This window comes from Rutidosis leptorrhynchoides, chromosome 1 (genome assembly GCF_046630445.1).
Source record: "Rutidosis leptorrhynchoides isolate AG116_Rl617_1_P2 chromosome 1, CSIRO_AGI_Rlap_v1, whole genome shotgun sequence".
Taxonomy (NCBI): domain Eukaryota; kingdom Viridiplantae; phylum Streptophyta; class Magnoliopsida; order Asterales; family Asteraceae; genus Rutidosis; species Rutidosis leptorrhynchoides.
This window is the reverse complement of record NC_092333.1, coordinates 503,919,048-503,943,313: the sequence shown is the minus strand read 5'-3', so window position 1 is coordinate 503,943,313 and position 24,266 is coordinate 503,919,048. Positions and strand designations below refer to the sequence as shown.

Genomic DNA, 24,266 nt, shown 5'->3' with positions numbered 1-24,266 from the left:
GATTAAAGATATATTAATTTAAATATAATAATTTAATAAACATAATAATATAATAATATTAAAATAAAATATAATAATATAATAATATTGAAATAAAATATAATAAAATATAATAATAATTTTGATATTTATTAAATACTTCAGGGGTATATTATGTAACTTATAATTAATAATTTCTATCATGTCGCTTTCATGTGAATAGTAAATTAATTAATTTCGTTTCATTTACTATTCATGAATAGTAAATGAGTTAAAAAAAATTTAAAAAATAATAAAAAAAATTTATTAATTTCGTGAAAAAAAAGAAAAAAAAATTTAAAATCCTTAAAAAATATTAAAATCGTTAAAAAAAATTTTTAAAAATATAAAAATAAAATTTTTTTTTTTAAAAAAAAATTATAAAAAATATATATATATTTTTAAGATTTTGTCTATAAAATTAAAAATATATATATATTTATTTTAAGTTTTATTACCTTTAGATTTTTAGACTCTAGTTACAACTTTTATTATTAAGTTTAGTTTTGCCATATTTATTTTTATACTTTTATATTTTTAGGCTTTGCCGTAAAATCCCTTAAGTGCTTTTTCTTTAGACTAAGATTTAGGTGGCTTAAAATTTTGCGACGCCGTGTTAAAATTTTAGTATCATTTTAAGTAATTGCCGTTTTTCGTTTAGAATTCCTTTTAAGTTTCGACGCGCTACTTTCTTATTTTTATTTTTCGACCTTTTATTTTTTCGACGTTTTTCGACGCAATCTTTTTCATTCTTATTTCTCGACGCTCTAGTTTTTAGGACATAGAATTTTCTATTTCTTCTCTAAAATTTCAAACGAAAAATTATTTTAAGCGATTAAATTGATAGACATCCAAATTTTCTGGTTCGTAGTAATAGTTGGATTTGTTAGTGGCGAGTTGTGGGCTTCCGATTTAAAGGGTCCTGGCTACCTGCTGCATCTATTAGCTATTCGAAACGTGGGCAAAATCAGAAAAGTCTATTAATTTGATACCTTATATAATTTTTATTTTTATAACTAATAGGATATTCAGTGAATGCACCGAGCAAAACGTTCACCACCTTTCAAACGTTCACCACCTGTAACTCGATCAAGGCATCTAGCCAATATTGTTGCCGTTGATTTTTCTTTAGAATCATCATCTAGTCGAACAAGTTCTCTAACTCAAATTTTCGATAATCCATTTTTTGAACCCGACTTCACAACTGAGAATTCGGAGGATATTCAAGGACAATTCCAAGATCCTGAACCACTAATCATTCCTCCTGAACCACAAATAGTTAAATCAAAAGCTTCTAGTGATTCGGATTCAACAAATTCAATTATGGAAGTAACGGAACCTCAAAGTATGGAAGACCGAATGAGAGCCACACGCACGGGCCAAGGTCACGCCATTAATCAGCCAGATGTTAGAGCATCAGATTTTGAAATCAAAGGACAAATCTTACACATGATCACCAATCAGTGCCAATTTGGTGGTACAACAAAAGAAGATCCAAACGAACATCTTCGAACTTTTAATAGGATTTGTAATCTATTTAAAATCTGAGAAGTTGAGGATGAAACTATTTATCTTATGTTGTTCCCATGGACTTTAAAAGGAGAAGCCAAAGATTGGTTAGAATCGTTACCTGAAGGAACGATTGACTCATGGGATATTTTAGTTGAGAAATTTCTTCAAAGATTCTTTCCGGCATCTAAAGCCGTGAGACTTCAAGGAGAAATTGCCACGTTCGTGCAAAAGCCAAATGAAACGTTATATGAGGCATGGACAAGATTCGGAAGGATGTTGAGAGGATGTCCTCAACACGGTTTAGATACTTTTCAAATAGTGCAAATTTTCTATAAAGGCGTCGACATCGCCACACGAAAAGACATCGACACAGCAGCTGGTGGTTCCATTATGAAGAAAACCGCAACCGAAGCTCACAAGATCATTGATAACACAGCATCCCACTCACATGAGTGGCACCAAGAAAAAGATATCGTTAGATCATCTAAAGCAACTAGAGCCGATTCTAGCCATGACTTCGATTCCATTTCCGCAAAGATAGATGCTGTCGAAAGACGAATGGAAAAGATGACTAAAGATATTCACGTAATACGAATTAGTTGTGAGCAATGCGGTGGACCACACTTAACAAAAGATTGTAATGTTGAGCAAACGATGGAACAACAAGAGAATGTTTCCTACATAAACCAAAGGCCGGGAAATAATTATCAAAATAATTATCAACCGCCAAGGACAAACTTTAATCGAAATCAAAACATTCTTTACAATCCAAATGGACCCAATAATAACTCATACAACCAACAAGGTCTGAATAACCAACCAACTCAAAACAACACTTTCAATCAACAAAGACCTGGCTTGTATAAACCACCACAACAAACCGAAGAGAAAAAGTCAAATCTGGAAGAAGTGGTATTTAAGCTAGTTGAATCTCAAACACAATTTATTGAAACTCAAACCCAAACGAATGAGAGGTTTGATCAGTCATTTAGAACTCAACAAGCTTCCATTTTGAATCTAGAAAAACAAGTAGGTACTCTTGTTAGATTGATGAGTGAAAGGGAACAAGGAAAACTACCGAGTAATAATGAAGTAAATCCTTGGAATGAAAATGTTAACATGGTATCAACAAATTCTGAAAAACCAACACCAGAAGATGGGAAAGTTTTAGATGTGAGTAACAATGAAGAAGTTACAACACCACCACCACCCGAGTATGTAAAGCCAGTGGTGGCACCATACAAAACATCCATCCTGTTTCCAAGAAAAGGAGTTGAGTATGAGCAAGTGATAGGTAATAAAGTTTGTGATACCTTTGGAAAAAAGAAGAAGAAGAAGAATAAGAAAGTGCAAGAAACAAAAACCGTAGAAGTAAACCCGGTGAAGACAGTTCCACCAAAACTTCCACCTAGGGTAGGTGATCCGGGTGAATTTATTGTTCCTTGTCTACTAAGTGACTGTGTCATGTATGATGCACAAGCAGATTTAGGTACAAGTGTGAGTGTTATGCCTCTTTCATTATATAAGAGATTAGGAGTAGGTGAGTTAAGTCCAACAGATATGAGTGTTTGACTCCTTGATCAAACCATTAAGCACCCAGTTGGAATTGCTGACAACCTACCCGTTCAAGTAGGTAATTTAACCTTTCTAGTCGAATTCGTTGTCATTGACATAGAAGAGGACCCAAACATTCCTCTAATTTTAGATCGACCATTCTTAGCGTCCACCGGGGCGTTATTTGATGTAAGAAAGGGTAGAATGACACTTAGTAATGATGAGAAATCGATCACCTTTATGATTCGAAAGTCTAAATCTCCACCAACCAAAACCGTTAAACCAGCAAAAACGATTGGTAAGAACCATGTTGTTTTACCAACTCCAATGGTAGTGCTCAACAATAATAAAATGCCTAAGTGTGGGAAAATGATGTAACACCTAATGATGACCTGATAACAAAGAACCCCATTGTTGATACGAAATTAAATGATCCCGTTATTAATAGTTCAATGAAGAAACTTATTAAACGAATTCGCAATGCTAGAACCAAGGGGAACTTTAAGTTATGTAACCGGTTAGTATCCAATCTGTCGCCTAAAGAAAAGTCGAAATTAGTTGAATTTGTGGATATTACACAAGAATCCGACCAATGGCTTAAAGCAAAAGTCACAGATATGCAAGTTGATTATGGTCCAAGAAAAATTGACGATGAAGTTAATCACAATTTTGACACCACAGCTACCTAAGTGTGGGGAGATTCAAAATGTTCTAAAAAGAAAATGCTGTCTAGAGTTAGTTGTTCTGTTCTTGTGTAGTTTCGAGAATGGAATCCGATTGGTCTTTTCCACTAGCAGACACTAAAGAACTAGTTTTCTCCCCCCATTCTGATTTTTTTTTTTTTTTGTAGGTTTTATATGAAATTAATATGCTTTTTAAATTTAAGTTTTGTGTGATTTTAAAAACAAAAATTTACTTTATTTAATTAAGTTTTAAAAAAATGATTTCTAAAATTCGACGTGAGTTAAACACTAGGTCATTGAACCGAAATTGCTTTACCCGAGGGCGGGATGACAAATTTTGTTGTCATTATTTTTAATTTTATTGATTTAAAGTATGCCAAAAAAATATTAGATTTTATAAATTTTTGAAAGTGGGGTAATATACCAAATTCAAAAATATGTATATATGTTTGTAGTTTATCTTATATACAAAACAGGGTAAAACAACGCACTTTCAAAGACTGTCATTAAGTTCAGCAAAAACTACTAATTTTGACGACAAGATGCAAAATATCAAATGTGAAATAACAACAATATGTTTGCAAACTCGGTAATTTTAATCATTTTTCTACACTAATCATTCTCATGAATTTAAATTTTTACTGATTTCTTGCAAATGAGGGCATTGCAAGATCTCAAGTGTGGCGAAGGGTTATAAATTCTCTCGGGTTGGTTTAATTGCCAAATTTTGTGAAAATTTGAAAAAATTTCAACTAAATGAATTCAAAATCATGTTTATACATATTTATGAACGATAAAACTAGGTGATACTACCAAAATTATTGTTACTTTGGAAAGGACATAAATTGAGAAACAACCCAAAACGCTTGAATTTATTTAAAATGGAATAGAGGGGAATAAAAAGGCAAAGAAAGAAATAAATAAAAGCTGAGTGTGGGAAGAATTCACCAAGTTCTTTAAAACATATATCACATATCTGTACAAGCTTATTGCAGGTACTTTTGTTTTGGACTAAACTAATCAGTTTTACCCGATTTACTGTAATATATTCGAAAGAAAGATGGATCTACACGATGAATCAATTCCATCATTAAAAGGAAGTAAAGTCTTCCGAAAAAGACACGCGCTTCTTGATTTAGGTCAAGAAGTTGTCGTCCAGACCAGCTGTAGGTTGACGAAAAATCTAGAAAAGTCATCTCTAAAATCAGCATGAAATCCACGGACCTCAGCATCAAACAGGGTCGCCATGTGGTCAGACTTATCCTAACCATGAGAGGATCTGTCTCGTAAAATGGGGAGGGCGCCGTGCAAATTAGCTTGATAAGACTAATGAATCAGACCCCCAGTAAGCATAATCTCCTTAAAGATTAAAAATCAGCTTTTAAGCCTGATATTACTCAATCCTTGAGATTGACTTTAAAGATTGAGAATTACAAACTCGTGGAATTCGATGATATCTAAACTCGAACTTGAACGAGAAAATATTTTGATCAAATTACAAACAGATTTGTTTTCTGAAAACCTATTTTCAATGCGTTCATTACCATTGAACGTAAAATCCTAGGAATTCACCTAGAATTCATTAGGTCACCTGAACCAATTCGGGTGTCAACCGTAAGAACGGTGGTTGCATAGCATGGTCGAAGACAGGACCTTGTGCCAGACTGAAAAACTATAGGGTGATCTTTACTATTGCTCCTACGAAGGATAGTAATTGCATCCGACACGTTTTAGACCATGAACATCTGCATGTCATTAGACATTGCCTTAACAGTTGCTTGTTCAACGCTTTCCTTTACAACCGGACGGTAGTTTACCGAAGGTAATATACGGAGCAAGTATACTGGACGTGTTGCGTTCCTAATACAAGGTTAGCAAGTGTGTGACACAAAAACATAACTTTTGAGCTAAAATTTTCAAATCTGAAACCCACCAAACCCACAATAACATTTTGCAACACCGGTGAAGGGTTATTCCGGAAAACTTATCTAGGATAAAAACTAGATTGAATTTTCAAAAGATCAAATGTTTTCATAAAGATCCAATTTCCTAACGGATCTAATTTTTTATAGCCATGTGAGACTGTAATCCACATCGTTACTATCATTGTTCATAACCGCCGTATTGAAATCACTGATGTAAAAAGTGTGAAGAATAAAGAAGTGATTCAAGTATGTTTTTATTTCAAGACTATATTGCTTGAGGACAAGCAACACTCAAGTGTGGGAATATTGATAATGCTAAAAACGAACACATATTTCATAGCATTATCCCTCAAGAAAGACAAGATTTTAGTTGCAATTGTTCTATTTACAAGTGATATTCGTTTAAATAATAAAAGGTGAAGACAAAAGGTAGATTCGACGATTTGAAGATGCAAACGACCAAAAAGCTAAAAAGTACAAAGTACAATCCAAGTGGTTCAATATATTGATGAGAAACGTCTAAAAATTACAAACGTACAAGCCGCAAAACGCAAAGTACAAGATATTAAATTATACGAAAAGGCGTTCGAAAATCCGGAACCGAGACATGAACCAACTTTTAATGCTTGACGCAACGGAGCTGAAAGTACAAGTCAACTATGCAAAAGAATATAATATAATATAATATTTAAAAAATTCATAATAAGAATAATAATAAATAATAAAAAGTTGTTAATTGAGCATAGGTAAGGGGTCATAAGTGAAAATTTCAAATCAACATTTGCCTATAAAACGAGACTACGGAGAATGAAGAAAGACACACCTTTTTCCAATCTTCTTTCTCTATATATGTAATTTATATATATTTATAATTATAATTTTAATTTAAGTTTAATAATAATTGAGTTATTGTAAGAAATGTTTTACGGGTTTTAAAGTCGGAACTCTGTCCGTGTAACACTACGCAATTATTCACCACTGTAAGCTATGTTCTTCCTTTTTAAATTAATGTCTCGTAACTAAGTTATTATTTTGCTTATTTGAGCCGAAGTAATCATGATGTTGGACTAAATATTAAAGATTGGGTTATTGGATTTTGTACCATAATTAGGGTATGGACAAAAGACCGACACTTGTGGACATTGGACCATGGACCATTAATAGATGGGGGGTATTGTCTAATCGAATGACAACTCTTTGGAGTCTGTCGAACCTATCTTCAAATTAGTTAATCTAATAATTATTAAATGATTATGCATGTCCTATTTAGTGACGTTTATACGACATTTTTTACAATCATTTAATTAATCAATTGGGTTGGGTAATTTATTATTCATTCTGGTCAAGTGGGTAAATTAATAATCATGGACTAATTAAAATAGGGGTGGATTACATACAAGGGTAATTGGTGTAATTGTTAACAAAGTATTAAGACCTTAGATTACACACAGTCGATAACCTGGTGTAATTATTAACAAAGTATTAAGACCTTGTTACAGTTCGAATCCCCAATTAGTTGAAATATTTGACTTCGGGTATAAGGTTAATTTGACGATCATTTATAATTATGACCGATGAACTATTATGGGCAAAAACCAGATAGGTATCAAATAAATCCATGACAAAGGACAATTAACCCAGCATAATAAATTAAAATCAAAACGTCAAACATCATGATTACGGAAGTTTAAATAAGCATAATTATTTTATTGTATTTCTCATCGTACTTTCATTTACTCGCAATTTTATTTATTGTCATTTTAATATTGTTATTTATTTTACGCACTTTAATTATCGTCATTTATCTGTATGCTTAAAATATAAAATCGACAAACCGGTCATTAAACGGTAAATCCCCCCAAAGTTACCTATAATTACTATATCTAGTTTAACTACTTAATTAACTAATTTGACCTAGTAAGACACCCAATAATAGTGTCCACGTATCGACCTCCCGGACTTTACCTTAGCTATATTACACGATAGGTATACTTGCCTTTTGTGTTTTAGTTTAATTTAGGTGATTTCCTGTAGTAAATAAATATAAAACTGATAGCCGTTTCATACACACCTTAGAGAACACATCAGTAACGTAAATAGAACACTGTGCAAAAATTAAACAACTCAAAGTTCCATTCATTAATAATAAGTTGCATACATCCGCATAAGTTCGTATAATACATAAGTAATACATGAAACTACAACTAGATTACATAATGAAATCTACTACAAATGCCCTACGGTGAAGGTGGGTGTAGGATGTCCAATACATGAGACATCTGGTCCTCGAGCTCAGCTACCCGAGCACGAAGGATTTCCACCTCCCTTGTCAGTTCCTCGACAGTGGGAGATGGTGGGGCAGGCGGTGCTGGTGGTGCAGGTGGTGTCGGTGGTGCAGACGGTCTGGCTCCAGAAGTAGAGGCTGCAAAGCGGTAAGGCTTACACAAAAAAGGATCGGCAGGGTACGGCACAAGTCACTTGTGGGCGGTAACCCTACGACGCCCACCATATGCGTCAGTGAATGCATGACCTCCGTTGATCCCTGGAATAACGGTGCCATCGAAACGGTACCGCTTCTTCGGCGGGGTGGAGGGTGGTTGTACAGGTGTATCATCAGGGTCCTCATTAGAATCATCGTTACTGGAGTCGTCTGAGGAGGTGTCATCGGATAAAGAGTCAGCGGAGGATGGGTCGTCCGAATCATGTGGAGGTGGCTGCACGGGTGGCTGTACTGGCTCTCCTCGGGCGGCCATCATCTATCGGTATCTGGCGGGTCCGATCGACACGAGAGGTCCATCAGGAGCGCGTCGGCACTAATGGTTATGCTCATTACGGACTGGACCTTCCCCAAGATCCGCGGGAATCACAGCACCACCGGGATGGTGCTGTGGCTCCGAGGGTCCGGGGGCAAGTGGAGCTGGAATCTCCTGGAGGTCCTCGGCTCCGTCAGAGGTAACCACTGGGGCAGGTGCATGACTACTGGCACCAGAGGATGAAGCGCCAGGGTCACTGGTGGTTGTCGACGACGGCATCTGGGAATCGACAACAACGGTCGGTGAAGTGGCTGATGAGTCTGTGTCGCTGTCCAAAATGATGACAGGTGGAATATCCGACATCTGAATAAGGAAAAATAACTTTTTCCACGTCAGTAAGTCATAAAGCAAGCACGTATTAGGCAAAGTAACTACGACAGTCTAGATCATGTGTAACAGTAAGTAGCATGGTAATAACGACAAGTATCATGCAATCGAAAGCAGATAATAGCATGCAGTAGTGAAATCATGTAATAGCATACGACATATAGTAGTAAAAGTAAACAGCAGCATGCAGCAAGTTCCGCAGAAACAAGTAAACTAGCAAGTTGTAGATTAGTCCTATTAGTGAATCCTACTCGGGTTGGTCCAGACTCACTAATGCAACCTAATTCCCTACAACAAATGCTCTGATACCAAATGTGACACCCCGTACTAAATCAACATGTACGGACCATCAACAACAGGATCATTACAAGGTCAAACACTATATGCGTTTTCAAAACAAGTTTGCATTCATGATAAAAGGTGACGTCATAACCAACGTCAAATGTTTTACAACCAAAATATGCTTCTATGAATAGAAGAAAAGATAATAGTACGTGACCCTTAGGTTGTTACAAATCATTATTCAAAAGTAATAAAGTTTGAATGCAAGGTAAAGTGTTTCATGCGGTGACATCTCTAGTAAAGCATAGCGGAAGTCTACAAGGCATGACTTGTACACATCGGAAGCAAGCAACCTTAAGCACCTGAGAAAAACATGCTTAAAAACGTCAACACAGAGGTTGGTGAGCTATAGTTTAAGTATAACAGTAATGTAAGGTAGGCCACGAGATTTCAGTGCTTCAACAAGCGTTTCAAAATAGTATGAAAAGTATATGTATGACCGTGGGCACTTGGTAACTAACTTAACGTTTATAACCCCCTGAAAGTACACTTGGCGAGTGCGTATGTTTACAAAGTATTAAACACCCGTTAAATGCTAGCGCGACTAGCTCGAGTGGGGATGTCAAACCCTATGGATCCATATCTAAGATTCGCGTTCACCGGTTCAAAAACCAATGACTAAACGTTACCGAGCTAAAGGGATTGTTTATGCCGTTGTATAACCCACACATATATAAAGTTTAAGTACTCGTTCCTAGTATGTAAAACGTAAAATGCGCATGAATTCTCAGTTCCCAAAATAGTTTAAAGTAAAGAGAGATGCTATAACTCACAGTGATTAAGTAGTTAAGTTGACACGGGAAAAAGTAAGCAAGTATGTAGGTCCAGAAAGTCCTCAACCTAAGTCAAAAGTTACTAAGTCAGTAAATCATCCCAATAGGTTTAAATTTATGTAAATTAGGTCTTAAGTATCATCATCATTCATCATTTAACAAAAGTGTAAAGTAAGTTTCAAGTAAAGACTAGGGTTTGAAACAAAGGCTGACTTCGTTCAGTCGCCACGACCTCTATACAAACTGAATTGAAGTGAGACCAGTGGCCATGGCTCCATATATGAGTCCTTTAGTTGCTGTAAAAATTCCAGAACCAAACTAGTCTTTGTTTGACCGTGGCGACGGTTTAAGTACGAGTAGGTCAGAATTTTCAGCATAACGTTAAAAGGACATAGTGATACTCGGAGGGCCATAAATCCTAAACCGTAACTCGGATTAAGACGAGTCTTAAACGAAAAATTATATACTCGAACAGAGCTAACTGAAAATCAACTTTAAAGTAGCCCAGGTATTCTGATCAGACCCTAAAAACAGTAGGTTTAGTGTTCCGGTGGGTTCTTGGTGCTCGATGCTTATCACAGTTCTCATCCTTGATGCATATAGCTTCAAGGGTACAACTCGTTGATGTTTTTGCATCATCTTTACCAAGTTTTGACCATCATAACATAAGTGTAAGTCTAAGATGAGTAGCACAACTCAATTAAGTGTTGCATGTAGTTTGATGAACCAAAGTTACATCAAGATCTTAGATCCGACACATACATGAACTCTAAAAGTAATATTAAGCTACAACTTGAAATTAAACTTAAGTAAACAAGATCTTGGGTTGTAGAACATAGTTCTTAGTTAGATCTTGAAGATCCTAGACCCAAAAGTCTAGATATAAAGTTCTTAAGTTAAATCCAACACAAGTATATGAAGTTGTAACTAGAAAGTTAAACTTCCATGTTCTTGAACTTACAAAGTTAACTTTGGTTTCAAGAAGTATGAGATCAAGTTTTAACTAGTAATACTTGACCATGAACAATCAAACACAAATTTAAAGTAAGTAAAAATGAAGAAATAAACTAGATCTACAAGTAATATGTTTATATTTGCTTCATACTTGAGAAGATTCAAACTAAAGTTTTGAATCTTAAGAATTCAAGTCTACAAACATGAAAACAAAGAAGATTATAAACTTATGAACTTTAAATCTTTGAAAACATTAAATGTAGAACCATAAACTAGAAAGTTTAGATTCTTGTATGTTCTTGAATAATCAAGATGATATGAAGAATCAAACTAGAAAGTTTGATTCTTATAGCTAGTAGTAAGCAACAACAACAACAAGTAAGTAACCATAAACAAAGAACAAGTAGTTAACAAGTAGGAAAATGATGATGATGAAGGTGTAGGTTTCGGTTTTGTTCAAGAAAGAAAAGAGGAAATGAAACATTTTTACTTACAAGAAAATAGAGAAAAGTTGAGAGAGTTTGAAGTGTTGAATGTAAGTGTGTGTAAAGGAAATGAGATGCAAGTAACTAAGTAACAAAGTTAAAAAAAAAAAAAAAAGAACTCCCTTGCCATCCAAAAAGGCCACGGCCAAAGTGAGCAAAATGGGGAAGTCAACAAGGTGCTTTCTAATGTGGGAATAAGGTGTTAGCTAAAAAGGTGTATAAGGTTAAGTGTATGGGTAAATGGTCATGCATGCTTGAAAGGTTTGTCTCCTCATTAGGCTAATTAATCCATGCTTAAGTTTAATGATATACTAGCATAATAAATGGGCTTACAAGTCCATTATAAGTGTAGGGTGGGCTTACTAGTCCAAGTAATAAAAGTCCAAGCCCAAGTAATCAATAAATAAATAAAAAGCTCAAGTAATTAACCACTAACCTTAGTTAATTAAAAATGACTAATATTAATTAATCATGAATGTAAATAATATTCAAAAATATTATTCGTGAAAAGTACGCGTGTCACAAAGACTAGTCGGGCCATGGAAAGTTTAATATGGTAACAAGTAAATGTAATAAAATACATTTATTAAAGCACAAGTATTAATAATAATTATTAATAATAAACGCTGGAAAATTCCGGGTTGTTACATCTCTAAAATCAGCAGGAAATCCACGGACCTCGGCATCAAACAAGGTCGCCATGTGGTCAGACTTATCCTATCCATGAGAGGATCTGTCTCGTAAAATGAGGAGGGTGCCGTGCAAATTAGCTTGATAAGACTAATGAATCAGACCCCCAGAAAGGATAATCTCCTTAAAAGATTAAAAATCAGCATTTAAGCCTGATATTACTCGATCCTTGAGATTGACCTTAAAGATTGAGAATTACAAACTCATAGAATTCGATGATATCTAAACTCGAGCTTGAACGAGAAAATATTTTGATCAAAATTACAAACCGATTTGTTTTCTGAAAACCCATTTTCAATGCGTTCATTACCATTGAACGTAAAATCCTAAGAATTCACCAGGAATTCATTAGGTTACCTGAACCAAATCGGGTGTCAACCGTAAGAATGGTGGTTGCATAGCATGGTCGAAGACAGGACCTTGTGCCAGGCCAAAAAATTATAGGGTGATCTTTACTATTGCTCCTACAAAGGATAGTAATTGCATCCGACACGTTTAAGACCATGAACATCTGCATGTTATTAGACATTGCCTTAACGGTTGCTTGTTCAACGCTTTCCTTTACAATCGGACGGTAATTTACCGAAAGGTAATATACGGAGCAAGTATACTGGACGTGTGCTTTCCTAATACAAAGATTAGCAAGTGGGTGACACAAAACCGCAAGTTTTGAGCTAAAATTTGAAAATATGAAACCCACAAAACTCACAAAAATATTTTGCAAACACCGGTGAAGGGTTATTCCGGAAAACTTATCTGGGGTAAAAGCTAGAATGAATTTTCAAAAGTTCAAACATTTTCATAAAAGATCCAATTTCCTTAAAGGATCTAAATTTTCATAGTCATGTGGGACTGTAAACCACATCGTTACTATCATTGTTTATACTGCCGTATCAAAATCACTGATGTATAAAGTGTGAGAATAAAAAAGGTGATTCGAGTGAAGTGTGATTTAATTTCAAGTTCTATATTGCTTGAGGACAAGAAATGTTCAAGTGTGGGAATATTTGATAGTGCTCCAAATGAACATATATTTAGGCACAATATCCTTCCAATATGTAAATCTTTTAGTTGCAATTGTTCTATTTTTATGTAATATTCATTTAAATAAATAAGTGCGAAGACAAAAGAAGAAAACGACGATTTGAAGACGCAAATGACCAAAAAACTCAGATGTACAAGATATAATTCAAGTGGTTCAATTTATTGATGAGAAACGTCTAAAAATTACTATAGTACAAGCCGCAGAACCGCAAAGTACAAGATATCTAAGCACACAAAAGACGTTCGAAAATCCGGAACCGAGACATAAACCGAGCATCAATGCGCGACTCAACGGAGCTAAAATTACAAGTCAACATTGCACAAGAATATAATATATATATATACATATATATATATATACATATATATATATATATATAATCGAGCCGCCCACGTTTTGGAATCTACTTGAGCTGTCACAGCTGGCCATGCGATCGCACGGCCAGGAAGAGGGATCTTCATGCGTTCGCATGGGAGCAATTGTCTGGCCAAGTCTATAAATAGCCACAAAATTCGACGAGTTCAGTACACACCTTCACATACTTCTTTCTCTCTATATGTAATATATATATATATATATATATATATATATATATATATATATATATATATATATATATATATAATTTTAATTTTAATTTTAATTTAAGTTAAATAATAATTGGGTTATTGTAAGAAATGTTTTACGGGTTTTAAAGTCGAAACTCTATCCGTGTAACGCTACGCAATAAATAATCACTGTAAGCTATGTTCTTCCTTTTTAAATTAATGTCTCGTAACTAAGTTATTATTATGCTTATTTTAGCCGAAGTAATCGTGATGTTGGACTAAATATTAAGACGAGGTTATTGGATTTTGTACCATAATTAGGGTTTGGACAAAAGACCGACACTTGTGGACATTGGACTATGACTATTAATAGATGGGGGGTATTGTCTAATTGAGCGACAACTCATTGGAATCTGTCGAACCTACCTTCAAATTAGTTAATCTAATAATTATTAAATGATTATGCATGTCCTATTTAGTGACGTTTATACGACATCTTTTACAATCATTTAATTAATTATTTGGGTTGGGTAATTAATTATTTATTCTAATCAAGTGGGTAAATTAATATTCATATCTCATTAAAACAGGGGTGGATTACATACAAGGGTAATTGGTGTAATTGTTTACAAAGTATTAAAACCTTGGATTACACGCAGTCGATAACCTGGTGTAATTATTAACAAAGTATTAAAACCTTGTTACAGTTCGAATCCCTAATTAGTTGGAATATTTGACTTCGGGAATAAGGTTAATTTGACGAGCATTTTATAATTATGACCGATGGACTATTATGGACAAAAACCATATAGGTTTCAAATAAATCCAGGATAAAGGACAATTAATTCATAGTAATAAATTAAAATCAAAACGTCAAACATCATGATTACGGAAGTTTAAATAAGCATAATACTTTTATTGTATTTCTCATCGTACTTTTATTTACTGTCATTTTATTTATTGTTATTTTAATTTTGTCATTTATTTTACGCACTTTAATTTTCGTCATTTATATTTACGCTTGACTTAAAATTGACAAACCGGTCATTAAACGGTAAATCCCCCTTTTATATATTATTATATATAATATATATATTTTGTACAAATATAGTTATATAAAAATATAGTACGTAATCACTAGCTCCCTGTGGAACGAACCGGACTTACTAAAAACTACACTACTCTACGATTAGGTACACTGCCTATAAGTGTTGTAGCAAGATTTAGGTATATCCGTTCTATAAATAAATAAATAACTTGTGTAAAATTGTATCGTATTTAATAGTATTTCGTAATAAAAATATAATCTATTTCGTATACACCGCTGCACACATCAACGTCTCACACTCTCAAGTTATTTGATGACACACGGTGGGGCACGGTAGAGCGAGAAGAAATACAATGCAATACTACACAAAACCGATTTAATGAGGACCAAACAACCACCAAAAAACATCGTACGCATTTTCCAATCCGAAAGTCGGTTTTTGAATTTATCGATCACCGGTTGCCAAGCTGCAATACTATTCATTCTCGTACCGATTGGAAGACCCAGGTATACAAAGGGGAGTTTCCCTGCCTTACAACCCATTATCCGAGCCATAACTTCCACTTCAGAAGGTGAAACGCCTATGCCATACAAGCAACTCTTTTGAAAATTTATTCTGAGGCCCGACGAAAGCTCAAAACATTTTAAGATGTTTACAAGATTTAGAGCATTTGATCTACCCCAATTCCCGAAGAAGATGGTATCATCTGCGTACTGTAGATTGGATATGGTGACTTTATCCTTACCTACCTCTACACCATCAAAGTGACCTTTATCAACCGCTGCCTTGGCAAGAATGTTAAGACCCTTTGCAGCAATAATGAATAGGAAGGGAGACAACGGGTCACCCTGCCGGACCCCCTACCCAAGTGAAATTCCCGTGTTGGGGAACCGTTTACTAACACCGAAACCGAGGCTGACTTAAGGCAAGATAAAATCCAGTTTCTCCACTTATCCCCGAACCCCATACACCTCATAACCTCCATTAGATAATCCCAGTCTAGACAATCGAAAGCTTTCTCGAAATCTACTTTGAAAATAAGCCCCTTTTTCTTGCTTGATTTGAGAAAGTCCAATGTTTCGTTTGCAATTAACGCCCCATCTAAAATAAATCTACCCTTTAGAAAAGCCGATTGCTCTGATCCCACAATCTCAGGAATCACCTTTCTAAACCTATTTGAAAGGATTTGGGCGATAATCTTATAAAAACTACTAATCAAACTAATGGGACGGTAGTCCCCGAGCCCCAACGGATCAACCTTTTTTGAGACGAGAGTAATGAACGAAGCGTTGCAACCCCGAGAAATCTCACCCTTCTCTCAAAACCAGTGAATAGCTGCAATTAGTTTTAGATTGTATATTCTTATATTAAATCTAGCTTCAACTATTATTTATCATTTATTATATTTTTTTTTCAAAAGCATACCAATCATATTTCATAATTTCGCACCGAACAAACTGTATTAAAATCAAATCCAAATATAAACAGTTAAGATCCCTAAAAACTACTATTTAACATTTAACATAAGCTAACAAATTCAACTTACATAAATAAATATCATTTATTATTATATTACATACTACATTAGATAAAGAATTAAAGATATGATATATACGTGGTTATACAACCCAACCAAATGATTTTAGAGTCGAACAGAACAGATCGATTAGTAATCAATTACTAACTGCTTCACCTAAGTTTGTTCACCTTATTCTTACTTTATTTATTTCATCATTTCTTTTTTCAATTTTCTTTTCTTCTTTTTTAGACAAGTCACTATCTTATATTATGAGGGTGTTGCTTCAGCAACCTAGATACATACATATTCTATTCTATATTGACTTATATATCAAATTTTTAATTCATACATATATCAAAGAAGCAAGATAGAATGAGAGTACCTTTTGAAGTGAGAGATAATAAGCGTTATGAGATTAGTCGGTTCAAAAAGCGAATCAATAAGCATTTAATTGCCAATAATAAAATGGATTTTTCAAACGATAGTTGGTTTAACTATTAATAAGTTGCTTACAAATATTGTACATGTTAGTCGACTATTAGTAACGTGCTTACAAATATTGTACATAATATAAATAGATGAATGTTTGAACCACACATATTTTATAAAACAAATACAACTTTATAAACCAATAGAACTTGTGGATGTGGTGTAGTGGATTGACGCATTCTTCCCACAGGGGATATGCGGGTTCGAATTTTTGCACACACAATTCCCTAGTTCACCCACCACATTACCTGGAATGTTTGAGTTGAGGTCACCAATTTAATCTGTTCGTGAGAGGTGTCTCATTAAATTAAGCCTGGCTGGGAGGTTTTACCGGATCCGTTCACGGACCTCTACCCGGACACTGTCCGTATGGATGTGTTCTCGGATGCCGTCAATCGGGCTCGGGTTTTTGCCCGAACGTGTGTGTTACGTGCAAATTATAAGGGTCGTTGAAATAAACGACCCGCTGACGCAAAAATCGCCATTCAAAAAGATAATAATAATAAAACTTAATAAACCAATATTATACAGAGAAAAAGAAAAGGCATAATTTTGATTAGTTTGCAACATAAGAGCACAATTATTAGTGACTGCCTAAAAATGAAGTTTATATTTATATGAGAGAAAAATGAAACCCCAAAATTGATTTGGAGGCGGAAATCTGATGGGAACTTCAGTAACCTTATCCACTCCTAGTGCTTCTATATATATATATATATATATATATATATATATATATATATATATATATATATATATATATATATATATATATATATATATATATATTTTTTTTTTTTTTTTTTTTTTTTTGACAGCGATTGGGATCACCCGATGGGGACTAAACCACCCATTGCGATCATCTCCCGTTTCGACTATGCCGATGCAGCGATAATAATCCCGCCCTCATCGCTGCCCGAGAGGAAGTAAAACCTCCCTCCCCTTTACCCCCCAAACGATATGGAAAATGTGCCATGGGTGGATACTTTATGGCAGAGATGAAATTGTGTTTTTATTATGTAGCCAACGGGGGTCGAACTCCTGACCTCCCCTAAAGAAGGCAGGCCACCAACCGCTGGACCACATCACAACTTTCTAGTGCTTCTATATATTGTATACACTTTTTTGTGTGAAATCTGATTGTTGTTAAAATTGCTTGTTTACCATAATTACCTGCTATATTATACAACCAGTTTTATGAGCCCGTGCGTTGCACGACATGTGTATAAATTAGTAATCGATAACGTTAATATTGTTGTTAATCAACTTTAAACATTTGTATCGTAAACATTAATATTGAATACTAACACATAGATTATGAGTCCGTCCGTTAAAATCATTTCAACTTTAATTTGACAAATAATCGATAAACCACCGAACATGAGCCCCCTAAAAAATTGTTTAAAATCGATCGTTAAGAATAATATTTTACGTATATCTCTAATTATATATGTTTTTTACTACAAACTAATTCCACTACGTCAACATTTCAAACGAAGCAAAACAGACATACATCTAAATACCTATAAGGCTCATAAATAACCATTTTAACTTCAAGACAAACTTGAGCTCGTGCGATAATATAATATTCTACAAATATTATATTAACATAATTTTTATCCTCAAACTGAAAATAATTTTATAATAGATAAAATATCATTCTAAAATAATATTATAATATTAGTAATATTAATATAGTATTATTTATTTTATAATTTTTATTACAATGAAAAACATTTTTATTGGTTTTCAATATATGACCATTTATTATACATAAAAATCATATCGATATTTATTAAATTAATGTATTGATTTAATATAAATTTAAAATTTTTATTATATTATTTATTTTATTATAGAACTAATTCTTAGCTCATTATAATAATATTTATTATTTTAAGAATAATAGTTCAAATAGTCTTTAAAACAATTTCATAATAATAATATAATATATAGTATCATTAATATAGTTATAACACATATCATTTGTTAATATTGATATAATAATATCATATATTATATTATATGATAATATAATATAATATTTTAGGTAATAAAATTGTATATTAACTTATACTAGGAAATCTAATATTTCAATTAATATATGAAAATAACTTATATACTAGCACATGGCAGGAGTAAATAAGGAGTTCACGTGACAATAATTAATGAGGAGGTGACACGTAGAATTATTGTCACGCGTTTTATAGAATGTATAGATATTTTAATTGTGGTAAATAACCAACCAACCGCCTCGCGCCACATCACCCAATTTTAGTGTTCAAACCGAATTACAAAACAGGTCAACCCAAACCCGGCGACCCGACCCGTCAAAAATACCAAACAGCCCCCCAAATCTTCACCCCAATTACAGCATCATCATCTTTTTTTAAGGCAAACACACACAATCATACACGAATTTAAACACAAATATATACATGCTCACCCCGGGACTCGAACCCCCCAACTATAGGTTGAAGGGGTCACCTCAATACCGCTAGGCCAATGGCCCTTTGGTTCACCCCAATTACATCTTCCACCCAAAATCAGGGGGTAAAGTGTGAAACCCATATTCAATTTAAAAAACTTAAATAAACTCCTCTCAAACACTCAATGAGCCATATCTTCCCGCTCGCCATGAGTTAAATTTTTCCGACGCCGCCGTTTACCTTGAAAAAATTTAACGAGCACAACGTGACTAACTATACGCGAAACGGACGTCTTTCAAAAAATGCTAAATATTTCGTGCTACCTCACCTACGTACACATACACGTACAATAAACAATATTTTGGGCTACCTCTCATACACACACACACGTACAATAAACAACCCAAACTAACTACATCATATCGATGTTTTCGTTCCATTTTTAACACATTCTTACTCTTTTTTCCCGTTTTTTCCCCGCACACCACAGAGAAGGAAGTTGCGGTATGTAAACCTCAACAGATTAGTATTTTTTTTTTGTTAATAGTAGATTATAGATTATATCGAGAGTTTATATTGTGGTTTTGATTAGTCTTTCTTTTTGTTAATAGTAGATTATAGATTATATCAAGGGTTTATATTGTGGTTTCGATGACTTTCAGGCCGAAAACTGTGTAACCATATGGTAGCGTTAAAATGACACTAATCTGCTGCGAGGCGCGGACCACAAATTTGGTTTTACTTAAATAAGGGTGATTTGTTTGACTTGTTTTTCCAAATTTATTCGTTTTCAAAAAAATTGGTGTTGGAATCTCTTTAGATACTAGTAAAATGACCTGTAAAATCACGGATTTGTTTAAACGAAATAATTTAATGACATGTTTTAAGTATTGAATGAATGTAAATGATGAAGTCATTTATTTTAATGACCCGTTTGACTAAGAAACTTGTCGTTGTTTTTACAAATATATAGAGACATGTATCGTAAAAAGACTCCATATTTGAATATTAATAATTTAATATTATAATTATAATTATAATTATTATGTTAAAAGTAAATAATAATAATAAAGTTCGCTCAAAGTAGAGTATTTATATTTTTAATAATAATAATAATAATTAGTAATAATAAATGTCTTTTAAATTTTTTTAGAAAATTAAAATTACAACTTATTAGCGATTGGTATTTCCTTTTATAAAAGATTTCCTATTTTTTTAATTAAATTAATATATAATTATGACATTATTATTATGAAAATCAAAAAGTAATTAGCTTAATAATGACATCATTATTTTAAAATTTTATATGACTGTATAGATAGATTCTATAATACTAATCAATAAGAAACTCGTAACTCTGGCTATGATTCAAAATCTAGAGCATCAAAGTGTTGTGACAAAAACAGTAAATATTATGTCATTTTAAGCCTTGAAAATTGCCAAGACAACTAAACAACGCAACTTGTATGAGTGAAGAGTGTTGAAATTAAAATAATTAAAAAGTATTAAAAATAATGGACAAGAAAGTTTTCCAAACGAACTCGTCGGACATGCAGTTTGAGTTAGGACAACAAATTTACATGTAACAAGCATATCTTTTTTTTTTTTTTTTTTTTTTTTTTTTTTTTTTTTTTTTTTTACGAGGAACCCCACTATGGGCCAGAGCACATTGGCCCCCCCACCGCAGGTAAACCCCGGGTAAACGGCAAGCCAGCCCTCCACCGCTACCAGGTAAGGCATTCTCCAGTTTGGTCATTAAATGCGGGCACCCCTTAGGATTGAACCCGAGACCTCCCCTTCACTGAAAGTGCTGGTGGCTACCCAGGCTAGGCCTGGATGGTTAACAAGCATATCTTGATGTTCGTTGTAACATACAATTACTTGCATGTAAGCATGTATGTATATAACTACCTTAAAAATCCCACTTTATTATTAGTTTTTTATTAAAATCCCACCTTAATCAGTCCATTTTAAAACTTTTTTATTAGTTGAAGTTGGCTACCCAAACTATAGTAATAAAATCCCAATTATTAGTTCCTAAATCAGAAAGTTTCTCCCTATAAATACATTCCATAAATTACACAAAATCCATAAGCCATTTAATCACACATTCACACTCAATCACAAATACAACACACTTTAATTGTCAATTTGTATTCATTAAAAACAAAACTTTAATTAGCAAACCAATGGCTCTAAAGGCACAAAAAGCCATGGGTGTAGTCTTGGTCATGATGGTCATGTATTGGGGTGGAGCCCGGTCTCAATCAAGCAGTTGCGCGAGCGCTCTAATGGGCTTGGCACCGTGCCTGAACTTTGTTAACGGAAGCTCGTCGACTCCTTCACCTTCATGTTGCTTATCACTCTCAAGCGTCGTACAAACACAACCACGTTGCCTTTGCTCGTTACTTAACGGAAATATCCCTAACGTCGGCATTACTATTAACCAAACTCTTGCAGTTACCCTTCCTGGAGCTTGTAGTATACAAACTCCATCAATTAGCCTATGCAATGGTATGCTTTTATTTCTTTTCTAATTCAAATGCACCTTGTACAGTTGTACCAATAAGGCTATAACTATGCAAATATATACAGTATCTATTACTATCTTTTTTACTGTTTTATGGTTTTAATAAACATATCAAGTTAGAAGCTTTTAACCATTAACCATAGATAATAGTTTGGAAGTGCTTGTCTAAAAATAACAAAAAAAAAATAGTTTGGAAGCAGTTAAAAAGTGACCTAACTCAGTGCGACACCCTCTGACCTTAAGGTCATTGGTTCATGTCCTGATTGAACATTATGTAAATATTCGTGTAAAAAATCGTGTTAGGTTTGTGTGTTTGCCTCTAAAAAATAAACTCAGTGCCGGCCATATTGACACAGAGCTAAAAAGTATCAGCAGGTCATATTAAAATGCAATCTAACATGCATTAGCAATCCATTCAACTACCTTGATTAATTGTTCTGTTTTCGTATGATATGTTCTTTGCTTACACCAGCATTTGTGTTTTTATCTACGGTAATTTATATTTATATTGTTGATGTTGATGTATCATATACAGTGGAGTACTATTTGTTTATATGTAAATTACTTCCCTGTATATTCTCACAATTCTGTACTCCGTATTACTCCGTAAATTATTGTGATAGGTGCTAATGGACCGGCTGGTTCACCTGCTAGTGCACCCACAAGCTCAGCAACTGCGCCCACTGGCTCTATTGGAACATAACCATCGGAAGAAACCCCTGCAACCGAAGCTCCTACCGTACCATCAACCCCAACTGTCCCTTCAGGTAACGTGCTAAATGTTAAACTCTTTATCTTTTAACTTACATAATTAGTTTATAATTTATGTTTCACTGATCTAATCTAAATGTGTTAATTTAAAAGACGACTCGTTACCTATTTACGAGTTTCATCAGGCATATATTCTTGTCCTAAAGATTTAAAAATGTAAAAACAGAAATTTAAAAAGGAAAACGAATCAAATATTACTTCAAGTAGTATATTGTATTATTTATAATCATATTTCACATAGTTAGTTAATAAATAGTTTGATCAAAATTTGCAATATATTGATCACCACTAAAATTTGCAATATATTTCACATAGTTAGTACTATATTTGCAGGAACGGGATCCGGGTCTAAGTCTGGATCTGGATCTGGATCAAAGGCAACTCCATCTGCAAATAGAGGAAGTAAATTTGGAGCACCAATTTACCTTGTGCTTCTTGCTCTTTTCTTAAGAATGAAATTATGAGATTTCTTGAGATTGTTTAGATCTTGTTGTTGCTTTATGTTTGATTGTACAATTTGTTTCGTTGGTTTCTGCATGTAATATTATTTTCAAATTGTGTTTCTTGTTCTTGTGATGTGATATTATTTTCCCTTTTTATTTTATATATAAATATATGGAACATGTTTTTGCTTTATTGTAGCTTAAGTGTTATCCAAATTTTAAAGTAAATAAACAATATACTGATGTCTGAGTAAAATTTACTCCCACATTATATCGTTACGTGTCTGAGTAAAATTTACACGAGAAAACCCAATGTATTCCATAGATATTCACGAGCCGGTATTCGATTTATCTTTCACATATATTTTTGGATGAATCATAAATATTAATAAATGTAAAAATAAAAGAAATTTATTAATGAATTTTAATTTGATTTGTTTTAAGTAGTTTTATTCATTTTGTAAACAACATCCGGAAGATATACTAGTGAAGTTGTAGATTTCAGGTTTAATCCTTAATAATTTCCTCTTGAGCTTGATTAAGGGATAGGGTGTTTTACCTAACATCGGGGTTACGCCTAGATTCACAATATCCAAAGTTTACCTGCTATGGAGGAGCCAATGTGCTCCTTCACAAGAGGGTTCCTCGTTACATAAAAAATACTCATTCATGATCATACATATATTTTCTGAGGGAAAACACATCCATTATTTACAATATGAGAAGGTTTTTTTAGGCGTCAAAGTCATTAATCTCCGGTCCGTAAACCATGAATAACCCTAGCCGAGATGAAGATCTCGGGAGGGTGGTTAACGATTTGCCAGCCGGCCTATCAACGGGATCGATCGACATCAAGGGAAAAAACTTTAAGGTGATCCGTAGGAAAAATCCTAGATCGTGAGAGATCGTAGTTGCCGTAGAGAGACGTTTGCGAGGAGAGCCGTATGCGATGGAGGGAATGTGTCCTTATCCTTGATGTGGGGTTTTGCCCCATATTTATATATGGTGTGGGCCAAGTCAATGTACAAGCCCTAATTTGAAAAATCCTACGTTATCAAGTCCCACAAATTCGGTATGATATCTTTGTAAAGTATCGCATTGAAATTCTCATTATGCTGCAGAAAAACAAGTTCAGAGAAACCTGCACAAAGACTACGCGTAAAACCGCGGAGCGCTGCGGGAATACAACGCTGGAACAACTACACGATAAGCATGCAAAAACTGGGAAACAGAGCGTGCGAACATTTGCAAAAGCGCACTCGAACATCAACGCGAAAGATATTTTTTTACTTGAACCGCATATATCAAATTCAAAGCTCAACAAGATGTGATACCCCTTCCAAAACCTCTATGGTACGGATCATCAA

At 34.0% G+C, this 24,266-nt stretch overlaps 1 non-coding gene and 1 pseudogene across 1 annotated transcript; one reads left to right on the top strand and one right to left on the bottom strand.

The window, feature by feature from the left end:
* Nucleotides 1-1,725: 1,725 nt before the first annotated feature.
* Nucleotides 1,726-1,832, bottom strand: LOC139886872 (small nucleolar RNA R71). Its single transcript, XR_011772733.1, has one exon. It is a non-coding gene; the product is annotated as a small nucleolar RNA R71 (small nucleolar RNA).
* Nucleotides 1,833-21,344: 19,512 nt separating this feature from the next.
* On the top strand, nucleotides 21,345-22,920 carry LOC139841256 (non-specific lipid transfer protein GPI-anchored 19-like; annotated as a pseudogene).
* Nucleotides 22,921-24,266: the final 1,346 nt, after the last annotated feature.